General features: G+C 32.4%; 1 long non-coding RNA gene across 3 annotated transcripts; it reads left to right on the top strand.

Moving 5' to 3' along the window:
• Nucleotides 1–252: 252 nt before the first annotated feature.
• On the top strand, nt 253–5,846 carry LOC133782412 (uncharacterized). Of its 3 annotated transcripts, XR_009870493.1 has the most exons (5): nt 253–855; nt 936–1,008; nt 1,411–1,531; nt 2,265–2,375; nt 3,280–5,846. It is a non-coding gene; the product is annotated as an uncharacterized LOC133782412 (long non-coding RNA). The 3 variants fall into 3 exon arrangements; XR_009870494.1 differs by lacking the exon at nt 936–1,008 and having other exon boundaries at nt 253–901; XR_009870492.1 differs by having other exon boundaries at nt 1,411–2,375.
• Nucleotides 5,847–12,129: the final 6,283 nt, after the last annotated feature.

Genomic DNA, 12,129 nt, shown 5'->3' on the forward strand with positions numbered 1-12,129 from the left:
GCTTTGCGAGTCCTAAAAAAATATTAATGACTCTCAAAGCAAGTCCTTAAAATTGTTAAGTAAAAGAGCATAAAATTATTTTATGTAACAATTATTATAAGTTTTAAGAGAATTTGTATAGTTTTAATTTTTAAAATTATTTTTTATAATATTAGGAATATAAAATTGGGAGTTTTATGATCACATTTTTTTATCTAAATAATATACTCTTATTTTTATTTATAAAATAAATAAATCAGCCAAATCCCTTTCTCTCTCCCACCCTACCTGATCCACACTTGCCTTTCTCCATCTCTCTCTCTCTCACACATGCTCTCTGCTCTGCTAGGCCCGAACGGCTGCCCTCCGATGGTCGCCGGCGTGCAGACACCGGATGAGGAGTTCCAGACACCGCTGAAACTCCAGCCTCGCGAGCCCTTCGTTGCCGTTCTCCGCCGCGAGCAGAAGCCTCCAGGATCGTACTTTTGGACAAGTAAATGTTGGGGCATTGAACAATCTGAGGTATGCCCCTCAAGCTCTCGCAGCTGGTGGAGCGGTGGCCTCGTCGGGGTCGCGACGGTGGTCTCTGCTCCGAGACTCAGAGCTCTCTTCTCCGACCTCGTCTTCAATCTCAATTGGGGGTGACCCCCTTCTCTCTCTATCGAAATGGCGGTCTCTTTCCAGACAACTATTCATCCCCAAGTCAGACTCGCTCTCCCGCCTCCAAGGTTCTTTCTCTTTATCTTTCATGGGGTTTCTATCTTTTTCATTTTTCCTTACTGGGATTTCTTCAAAATTGAGTCTTTTTCATTCTTTTGTTTGTTTATGGCAATTATGGAACAAAGCTTTATTCGGGGTTAAAGCTTCAATCTTCATGTATGTGCATTGCTTTGCTCTTCGTGATCTTATTCAACTTATATAGGTAAAAATTTAGGGTCTAATTTTGTTTTTTTAAGGCACTTTTGGTGCTGGAAAAACCAACTTGACTGCTAAATTCTATGGAAAAGTTCATAAGAGTCTTCAGCCTTGGTAATTTGGTATATAGATTTGTGTACTTTTGCTACGTATTATTATTATTGGCAATTCGGTGGTGTGTGCTAAAATTTAGCATATTCGACATCTGGGTCTTGTAGACTTATTTCAGAAAGCTTTAGAATTTTTTGAACTATATTTGAATGCAAAGATGAGTTCATTATCATTGTTGTTGTTATTATATACCTTCTGATTAGCAGCTTCACATTATCCTTCAACCATTGTACTCTTCGAATTAATTTGAGTTTATATGCAGAAGCAGCTAGTGGCTATACTCAATTTATTTTAATGAATAGTTATAACATGTTATCTCTTTGTGTGGAAAAAATTTACTTCGAGGACTATTTTAAATTCTAAATTGGTTGATTCAGCGATGATCCATACTACTTATGCTTTTAGGACCAGTAATCATAAACCAACAAGAGCACAAATTGGAATGATGCCTATTGGAACTCCAAGGGTGCCCTATAGGACTCCTGGTGAAGGTACTTGGCAATGGGTTGACTTGTGGAATGCCCTGGTAAGTTTGTCACTTCCATGCTATCTACGATAAAAGGGCAAATGTCTTATCCTATTAAAAAGGTTAAATGTAAAGTACATTTATTATCTCAACAATTACAAATTGAAGGATCAGTAATAACCTCAAGTATATGATTCATCTGTTTCAGTTATGATTATCTATTTTTTATTTGAAAGTGTTTGTGTTGGTTATTTCATTTTGTTCATTTTGATATATCCGCCATTTTCCCTGGACTTAATTTTTTTGCTGCTGTAATAAATGAATTTAAAGGGTCTCGTGCTTCCTTTCTTCTGCATAATAAGTTGTTTCAGAGAATATCTCTGTGTGGATGTTAATTTGGTTTATAATCTTTCTGGAAATGCAGTACAAAGAACGTGTCATCTTTCTGAAAATTGTTCATTTCATATTTATGATTAATGCACTCTATGTGTTTATAGAAATGCCCCCACTACTTTCATTTTTTGGATTGAACAAAGTCGTGATTCACCAATTAGAAAAGAGGGTTTAAATTAATTAAGAAAGCCAGATTGAGTATTTACTAATTTATATTTTGATGCTTTCATTAACTCATTATCAAATAAGTTATAGCCACTGATCGATCAACTCACTAACTCTTATACATATTATATATAATGATTGTTATATATATATCTATTATATATATAAAAATATATGTAGTAATAGATGAGAATAATGATGTGTTTTTCAAGGGTAGTAAGTGTTGGTTTGGTAGGTGTTTGCCTGAATCTAAGAGCTTTCATGAGTTTGAAGGAATTGGACCTATTCCATCAAAGTGGCATGGAGGTTGTCAACCAGTCATCAAAGATAAAGTCCACTGTAATAGGTTGGTCTTCATTCTTTTTTTATTTTTATATGGTTGAACGAAAAATGAAATTAAAAAAAAAATTAATTGGTGACATAAAAACTCAATATTTTTACTTTGTTGTACTTATATACTTATTTTTTGTGGCAAAAATACACAATGTTACCAAACTAGTGATTATGTTACTATCTTATCCGTCTTTCTTTATTAATTTAATTTTTGAGTTGTTTATATTTGTTGAGTTCATGCAAATTCTTTTCAAATTTGGCAGCTTCAACTATTCTGTGAAAAAGTGTTTGTTTGTTAATCAAAATATCCAAAATGTAATGTTATGCTCTATTTCTGTTTTCGAAACAAAGGTTTAACTAGTGGGTGACATGTTTTTTTAGTATTTTATAAGATTTGAGAGTTTTCATTTTTCAAAGAAGCATTAGTATGTATCTTGATCACTACTAAAGACTGACCATAGTATAACTGCTTAGTTCATATATATAGATCGACTTGTCATTTTATTTATTTCCAAATGAATTTTTTCCTTCTATTAATTAAGAAAACAATGATGACAGACTAATTGATAGAACTCTTAGTAGCATTATAGTGAATGAGTTTTATTTGAGAATATATGTTACAAATCTTATTATTTGCTTGATATTGGAAAGAACTTAAATGTATACAATTTCATTGGTAGATATGATTTTTATAATATGATTTAGTGGCCTATTTAAGAAGCTTTCTATCATGTGGATTTTCATGGATTGCTTCATCACATTTTTTCCTTTGTTTTTTCCTATAATCTTAACATTTGACCATCTAATTAATAATTAACTTGATTATAGAATTTTAAATAACATGACTTGGGGTAATAACATGATATGAACATACATCTAACTTTTTTATTGTTTATAATGTTAATAATAATGTTTAGGTTAATATTTTGATTGGTCTTAAAGTATTGGATCGGTAGCTAATTGCAAGAGGTATGTTGTATTTGATTTTTTTTAAAATTTTCAATATTTTACAATTTTGAATGATAATTGTATTACTTTAGTGGAGTTTGAATATCTTAGATATTCATCCGTAGTGAAGTAGGTTCTGAGAATTCTGTGTGCTGCGGTGATAACGGAAGATTGAGAACTTGCATGTCTTAGTGAAGTAGGTTATGAGAATTTTGTGTGCTGCGGTAATATATGGATGAAAACTTGTGTGCTGTTTGATTTGTTTGACATGAATGTGACAGATGGCTAGGTTAGTAAATTAGGGGATATGCTGTCTGATTTTCTATAGATGGTGACATGTTGGCTTTTCTCTTTTTCTTCTATTTTCAGTGCAAGATGTGTATTTTACTATGTTTTAGTTTTCATGTAATATGTTTTTTTTTTGTAACCTATTTTTTTGTTAAATTTTCATGTAGTATATTTCTGCTAATTGATGTTGTGCTTTGCTCAGTTGATTATGTTGTGTGATTATATCATTATAGCAATTTATGCATGTTCTACAATTTTCTTTCATAGCACATGTTTGATGAAAGTCCCAAGTTTTATCCTATAATCTTAATATTAGGCTCCAAAATCTAAAGGCTCTGAGACACATTTAAGCATGTTTTATATAGTCAATCGAAATGTTATGTATTACATATAATTAAGGCCACCTCTTTACTTGGCAGACATTTATATAAACATTACATGAATATAAAATAGACTATGTAACGACCATCATTTGTGTGGGGTCCAATATTGTAGAAACTGATATTCTAACACGTTTGCCCATCTTTTTCTTCCTGTGGGGTCCAATGATAGACTATGGCTTAGGATGGTAAATTTCAGACCTGTCTTTTATTTTTTGATCTGTTTATTTGTTCTCTCATGTTTCAGTTTGTTTGTATGTATATATGGGTTTAAGTAATGAATATATATTATCTATTTAAGTTGATGGTATAATATATATTGGTTGCTTCTGTTATCTGCTTGGATCTCTTGTAAGATTTTAATATGTATATACATAGGTGCTCACGAGTTTTGCTGCTTAATTGTGATGTATTAAGTTGATGGCATTTCATTACTGCATAAATGTAGATAGAGTCAAATACATACACAGAGGAAGCATATGAGGTTTAGACTCGTATAGAGTTATACAAATTTGGTATATTATTTTCTTAAAGAGTTATTGCTTTAGTAGGGGTAGGCAAAGTTGGAATCAACTTTGACTTTTCAGTGCTGTTGTTTTCTATAAAATTGATGCAGTTAGACTTGGTTGTATCTAATTAGGCTAGAATCATTGGGGAAATTTTAACACATGCATTTTCTCATTTGACTTGAAAACAACACCGAGATCCTAGGTGTCTTATGTTACAAATAGTATTTTCTGGATTTAATTTAAAATATTTAACCAAAATGAGACTAATTATGTGAGTTACTTTGTGCTAGCTACAAGAATTTGGAATACGGCATGCTTCACATGATGATATAACATCAATTAATATTTGTATATCAAAACATGCATTTTAATATTACTTTTGCTCACTGTTTTTAGGCTGTTTTTAGGCTGCCTTCCTAGCTATGAAGAGTACTAGAGGGAAACTTATGGTATTTCAGTCAGGCAAGTTTAGAAAATGAATACATGTTTATGTTTGCATGTTTGTATTTAAATGAGTATGCATGTATAATTGAACTGTTTTTACATAAATTGTTTTTGTTGGTAGATACCACCAATTATGTTATGTCTTTTTAGGTCTTGATGATTAGAAGTAGACAATGTGAGACACAGACTTTCAGTCGGATTTCTGCATGGTGAAGATGCACCATTTTTTAATGTAGTTATTTTTGTATTTCTAAATACATGAAAACCGTACTTTTTTTCTACAATTCATTATATATTGTGTAAGTTGCAGAATATTTTTGTACGGAGTGCTTGCTAATGTAGGTGCAAAAAAGATTTTGTTACATTCATGAATGCAATTTCAGAAACAAGTGTGTCGATTAAGTCTTGTATTAGCTTTTTTCAAAAAAATTAAGTTGTATTAGCTTAGCAGTATCCGTGAAATTTATTTGAGAAACCAATTTCATATATGAATCCGTAGTTGGGCTTAGCATCTATATTTTTCTCTCATAGGGAATTTTAGATCTCTCATAGCATGCATGATATTGATGATTTATTTATTTACAATTTTTCCATCAACTGGCATTGGAGCTCTTTCTGCCAGAGGAGCTGAAGGAAGAGCTAATGTATCTGCGGGAGAGAAGGGTACAAGTGTCACACACACTTCTCATATACCATTTGGTTTGTCCTTTTTATGAATAATGTAAAATTAGAACAATTTTATTGTAAGATCCATTAATAGAGTATCAAATTAAAATATTTAGATTGTTATTAGGACTTAGAGGTGGTTTGAGTTTTTTTATGTATTTATTTATTTATTTTTATTGATAATGTTGAAAGATGTTATAAGTTAGCTTACATTATATGTTAATGAGAACTATAAATTTCTTTTGATTTTTTTTTGTGTTTTTGTAGTATTTTTTAAGGTCAAGACGATTATAATTTTAATAAGTTTTATTTTAATCTATAAATTTTTAGATTAATTTGTATATAAATGTTTAATTTAAATCATAATTTTTAATTTAAAATAACAATAAATAAAAAAAATTTAAATTAAAAATATAACTTTTAAGGGCACCCAAAGAGAGTCCTAAAAACCTTACTTAAAGGCACTCAGCAAGATCTTTTAGGACTTGCGGACATTCTTTTAGGATTCACAGCGCGAGTCCTAAAAACCTTACTTAAAGGCACTCAGCAAGATCTTTTAGGACTCACGGACGTTCTTTTAGGACTCGCAGTGCGAGTCCTAAAAACCTTACTTAAAGGCACTCAGCAAGATCTTTTAGGACTCGCGGACATTCTTTAAGGACTCACAGCGCGAGTCCTAAAAACATCATTTTAGGACTCGCAACGCAAGTCCTAAAACCCTTACTTAAAGGCACTCAGCAACATCTTTTAGGACTCGCAGACATTCTTTTAGGACTCGCAACGTGAGTCCTAAAAACATCATTTTTGGACTCGCAATGCGAGTCCTAAAAACCTTAGTTTTTAAGGCTCTCAAATAGAGGACTCGCGCCCCGCGAGTCCTAAAAACTTTTTAAGGACTCGCAATGCTAGTCCTATAAAGCCTTTTTTGTAGTAGTGTATGTAACCTGTTTGAGATAGAGCTAAGAGTCTGTTCTTTCTATCCCTGATGATTTGGATACCTAGAACATAACTTGCTTCACCCAAATCCTTCATCTGGAATTGAGTGCTCAGCCAATTCTTGATATCTGATAATTTCTTAACATTGTTTCCAATGAGTAAGATATCATCTACATAAAGAACCAATAATACCACTATTTGATTTGCCTTCAGTTGGTAAACACAGGGCTCATCAATATTTTGTTCAAAGCCATAGGTTTTGATTATTTCATCAAACCTAAGATTCCAGGAATGAGAAGCTTGCTTAAGTCCATACATGGACCTATTCAACTTGCAAACTTTTCCTTCTTGTCAAGCTACTTTAAATCCTTCTGGCTGATCCATATAAATAACTTCGTCAAGCTTTCCATTAAGAAAAGTTGTCTTGACGTCCATTTGCCAGATCTCATAGTCGAGAGCGGCTGCTATGGATAGGAGGATGCGAATGGATTTGAGCATGGCTACCGGACTAAAAGTTTCCTCATAGTCCACGCCTTCTCTTTGGGTATAACCCTTTGCCACTAATCAAGCTTTATAAGCCTCGATATTTCCATCAACACCCCGTTTCTTCTTGTAGATCCACTTGCACCCAATGGCCCTAAAGTCACAAGGTGCTTCCACAAGATCCCAGATGGAATTTGAGTACATGGACTCCATTTCCTGATTCATGGCTTCGAGCCATAGTTCCTTTTCAGGGCTAGCCATTTCCTGTTTGAAAGACAACGGATCATCATCACTAGTGTCACCAACAACCATATTGGTTTCACCATCCAAACCATAGCGAACTGGGTTCCTAGAAACCCTCCCACTATGACGAGGCTCCGTGACTGTTTGCTCAGGAACAGTGATACTTTCTTCATTTAAATCAACTTGCGTCGGTTGTACAAGAGTGGAAATTTCATCATCAACTCGTGTTGATGACGATGGAACATTGGTTGGAGTCAATTCTTTGACCATCTCCTCAAAAATTACTTTGCTGCGAGGTTTAAAGTTCTGGACATAGTCATTTTCCAGAAAAGTAGCATTTGTAGAAGTAAACACTTTCTTTTCCGAATGACTATAGAAAATTCCACCCCGAGTAGCTTTAGGATAGCCAACAAACATGCAAACTTCAGTTCGCGGTTCTAGCTTTCCCTCCTTTTTCCTCAAGACGTGAGCAGGACACCCCAGATTCTATAATGGCGTAAACTAGGTTCACGACCATTCCAGCATTCTAAAGGTGTTTTGGGGATTGATTTAGATGGCATGACATTGAGTATGTCGTTAGCAGTTTCAATTACATGTCCTTAGAATGAAGTTGGTAGAGTTTAGTAACTAAGCATGCATCTAACCATTTCCAATAAAGTTCTGTTCCGGCGTTCCGCTACACCCTTTTGTTGCAGAGTACCTGGGCCAGTAAGTTGTGATAAAATCCCAAGTTTAGTTAAATGATCTTGGAACCGCATATCCAAATATTCTCCACCCCTATCAGATCGCAAGATCTTTAATGTTTTACCTAATTGGTTCTGAGCCATTGCTAGGAATTCCTGAAACTTTGAAAATGTTTCTGATTTCCTATGCATTAGGTAAAGACATGAGTATCTAGAGTAATCGTCAATGAAAGTGACGAAATACTCAAAACCACCCCTGGCTTGTACATTCAAAGGTCCACAAACATCTGAATGCACAAGACCAATTGGTTCTTTGGCCCTATCACCCTTTGCAGAGAATGGATGCTTGGTCAGTTTGCCTTCTAGACAAGATTCACAGACAGGTAATTCACCTAAGGTGAGTTCCCTCAAAGGTCCGTCATTTGTAAGTCTTTGAATCCTATCATAGCCAATGTGACCTAGTCTCAAGTGCCATAAATACGTCATATTATCGTTATTGGTCTTTTGACATTTATTGGTCCTAGGTTTAGCTACTTTGAATAAATCATTATTAAGAGCGAGGGGTTCGTTAGGTCGCAGAATATAAAGCCCGTTTTCCAAACATGCAATACACAATTGTGATCCATTGAAAGAAATAGATATATTAAAACTTGTGAAAGTCATAACAAATCGTTCTAATTGCAACATGGAAACTGAAATTAAATTTCTAATAAAATCCGGAATAAAAAATACATCTTTTAAAATTAAAAATTTATTTCTGAACTTTAGACGAGCTCTTTCTCTAGCTTGGACCGCAACGAACGCTTTGTTCCCAACTCTAAGCTTTAAGCCGCCTTCGTTCACTTCCTCCCACGATTCAAGAAGTTGTAAAGAGTTACAAACATGGTTAGTAGATCCAGAATCAATAATCCAAACAAAGTTATCATTCTCTAAAACACATTATTCCAAGATAAATGAACTATAATCATTACCTTTGTTTTTATCTGCTAGAAACTTGGGGCAATCCTGTTTCCAATGCCGCTTCTCTTTGCAGTAAAAACATTTACCTTTACCTTTCTTGTGTTTTCTTGTTTTTCCCATTAGGCGTCTGTGCACTTGGTTCTGCACTTGCCTTTGCAGGCTTGGGGTTGTTGTTTTGTCCACCTTTCCTCTTGTTTCCATCTTTCGAAGACGAAGCTGGATGAGCTTCAACCTTAGCTAGATCAGCAACAACATCAGTAGTCTTATTTTCACCTCCTTTACTAGGTCCACCTATGACAGGTTTAATAATCTGAAGCTCGTTCATGAGCTGCGTCAAACCATAGTTGAGTTGAGCACGAATGTGCAGACACGGTGCCATCTGAGAATTTACGGTGCCATCACGAACGTGCAAAGATGGTGCTATCCAAGAATTTACAGTACCATCACGAGCATAAACGGTGCCATCACTAACGTGCGGACACGATGCTCGTTCTGGAGATTCCTCAATCATGACAAATTCAGAGTTGTCACCAATCAACTCTATGTTGATATTCTGCTTCCAATTAAGGAAGTTTTCTCCAGTGAGTTCCTCCATCGAAAGTTGAGAAAGGATGGGAGTAGACACTACTTAACATAAAACTACACATTACCAATGAAATAGAATTCAATCACATTTGCTCAATAAAACTTCTATTCACACAAATTTCAAGAAATAGAACAACATATACCAAAAATATGTAAGATATGAGAAAAAAATACCAAAAACAATCATATCTCTATTTCTTTAGGTTTTTAACTAATCTATGATATCCTTGTCCCGGTTGGCGAGAGTAAAAAATACCACTAGTTAAATAGAGTTGTAAACTTATTTAATAATGGACACCACTATTAACAACCTACTATTCGATCAAAATAAGAAAATAAAATCTCTTATTTTATGAGCTAGACCCACGGTTTCAATAATCATAGATTTAGTCCTAGTAGTCACCGTAGGGGTGAGTCTAGTAGAATTTGATCTATAATTATCTATCTTTCGAAATCTAACCTTATCAAAATAACTAATGAACACCTTCCGTAGGGGGGCGAATCAAAGCGCCTCGAGGCCCCATTAAGTTATTGACTATGTTAAACCAACGGTGGAGATCGAATATAATTCTTAAAATAAGCTCCTTATTAAAATAAAAATAGTATTTTTATTATTTATTTTTAGAAAATTAATGACTATGGTTTTCCCCAAAAAAAATTAAACAGATTAAAAAATTTTAAAACCAAAGTCCTATAATTTCCTTTTAATTCTAAAGTGTCACATTGAAACAAATTCAACTAATTTAGAATTAATTTGTTGCTAATCAATATTTAGGTTTAACTAATATAATGAACCTATACAATTAAGTCCAACTCAGGTAAATGGGCCTTAACAATTGGGCTTGTATGGAGGAGGGTTGAGTCCAGTATGTCGTTCCCACTACAAAGGCCCCCTATCTTCCATACAAGCTCCAAAAGACAGGAATTTAAACCTTCGTTTTATTAATTGTTATTAATTGATTAGGCTCACTATAGTCATGCAAAGCAAATGGGCCTTCACAAGTGGAATCACCCACAAGAGAGGAATTTAAACTTTATATTTTCTAATGGGCCCAAATAAAACCTATCATTTTATAAATATTTTATTTGGCAAAATACCATATATCTAACAAACATATGGGCCACTATATGCATCTAAGCCCAATTGCAAAAATACCACATATAGTGCAAACAAACATGTTATAATTGGATGGGCCTAATCATGTTACTATATGAGCGATTCTATGAATTTATGCAAAAATACCACAATTTATTTCATTTGCAAAAATACCACAATTAATTATCTAGAATTTATCAAAAAAAATTCAAATTAATTAAATTTTTACAAAAATAAGTTAATTTAAATGAAATTTATCAACAATTAACAATAGATAATTGAATTTCATTTATCAACAATCAACTTGGTTTTAAGTTAATTTGAAAAAAAAAAATTAATTTAATTTAAATAGGATTTATCAATAATTAACCAAAGTTAATTTAAATCCCATTTATTAAAAAAATATTTTATTAATTGGCTGAAAAAAAATGATATTTTTCAAAATTTAACCAATTTTAAATTTTAAAATCAATATCTTAACTATTTTTCAAAAATACCTTGTGTTGTTACAACTATTAGCTAATATTTTAACCATTTAAAAAAATAAATAAAATAGAAATAGTTATAACAACCCTAAAATATCTCAAATTAGTTAAACAAATTCAAATATCCATAAAAATATCTAACTAACAATATTCAAATTTCAAATAATTTAAATATTAAAAACTATAGAATATAAGAAATTTATATTTTCAAATAAAGAGCTAATAAAAAAATCAATAATTTAAATGAAAATATCTTAAATATTTGATATCATAATTCTAATATTTTAATATATTAAAAAATTTTAAATTAAGTTGTTAGTCTATTTTTAAATTTGAATTTGAATCTTTGCAGAAAATATTTAATTATTTAAATCTCAACTGACAAAAATATCTTATTTAAAAAAAATTAAATGATAAAACAAAAAAGATATTTTTGGTTTTGATTATAAATAATTTATTTCTACAAATTTTATTTTTTTTAATTTAAAAAAAAAAAATTTAAAAATTAGGATGAATAGTACCCATGGCTGTGCGCGCGGAGTGGGTGCGCGGGCATGCGCGCACGCATGGGGAGGCAGGCCAAAATTTTTCAAAAATTTTTTTTGAGCAATTTTTCAAACCAAAACCATTTTCTAATTAATTTTTAACATGTTTTACACAAAATAAAGCATATATAAAATTAATATCATAGAAAACACAACAAAATAACCTAAAAATTGCTAAAATTCACATAAAATCAATATGCATCATAAGAACATGAAAACCATCCAATTATTCAAACACATCAAACAATCCAATTTTTAACATGTTCATGCATAAAAATAAAGATTACTAAAGGCTCTGAGGCCAGTTATTAGGAAAACTTATACATGATCTTTATTTATTTTCATGTATATCTAATATTAAACAAATTAATACGAGATAGCCTAAAACATGTTTCTAAAATTGAATTCAAAGAGAAACAATGAATAGAATACTTACAGTATACGCAATCGAATTAAAGAGTCATTCTTTCAGTTTCTCTAACTCTTGTATCCTCTCTGTCGCAGAGTATTGTCAAG

Source organism: Humulus lupulus, chromosome 6, assembly GCF_963169125.1.
Source record: "Humulus lupulus chromosome 6, drHumLupu1.1, whole genome shotgun sequence".
NCBI lineage: Eukaryota > Viridiplantae > Streptophyta > Magnoliopsida > Rosales > Cannabaceae > Humulus > Humulus lupulus.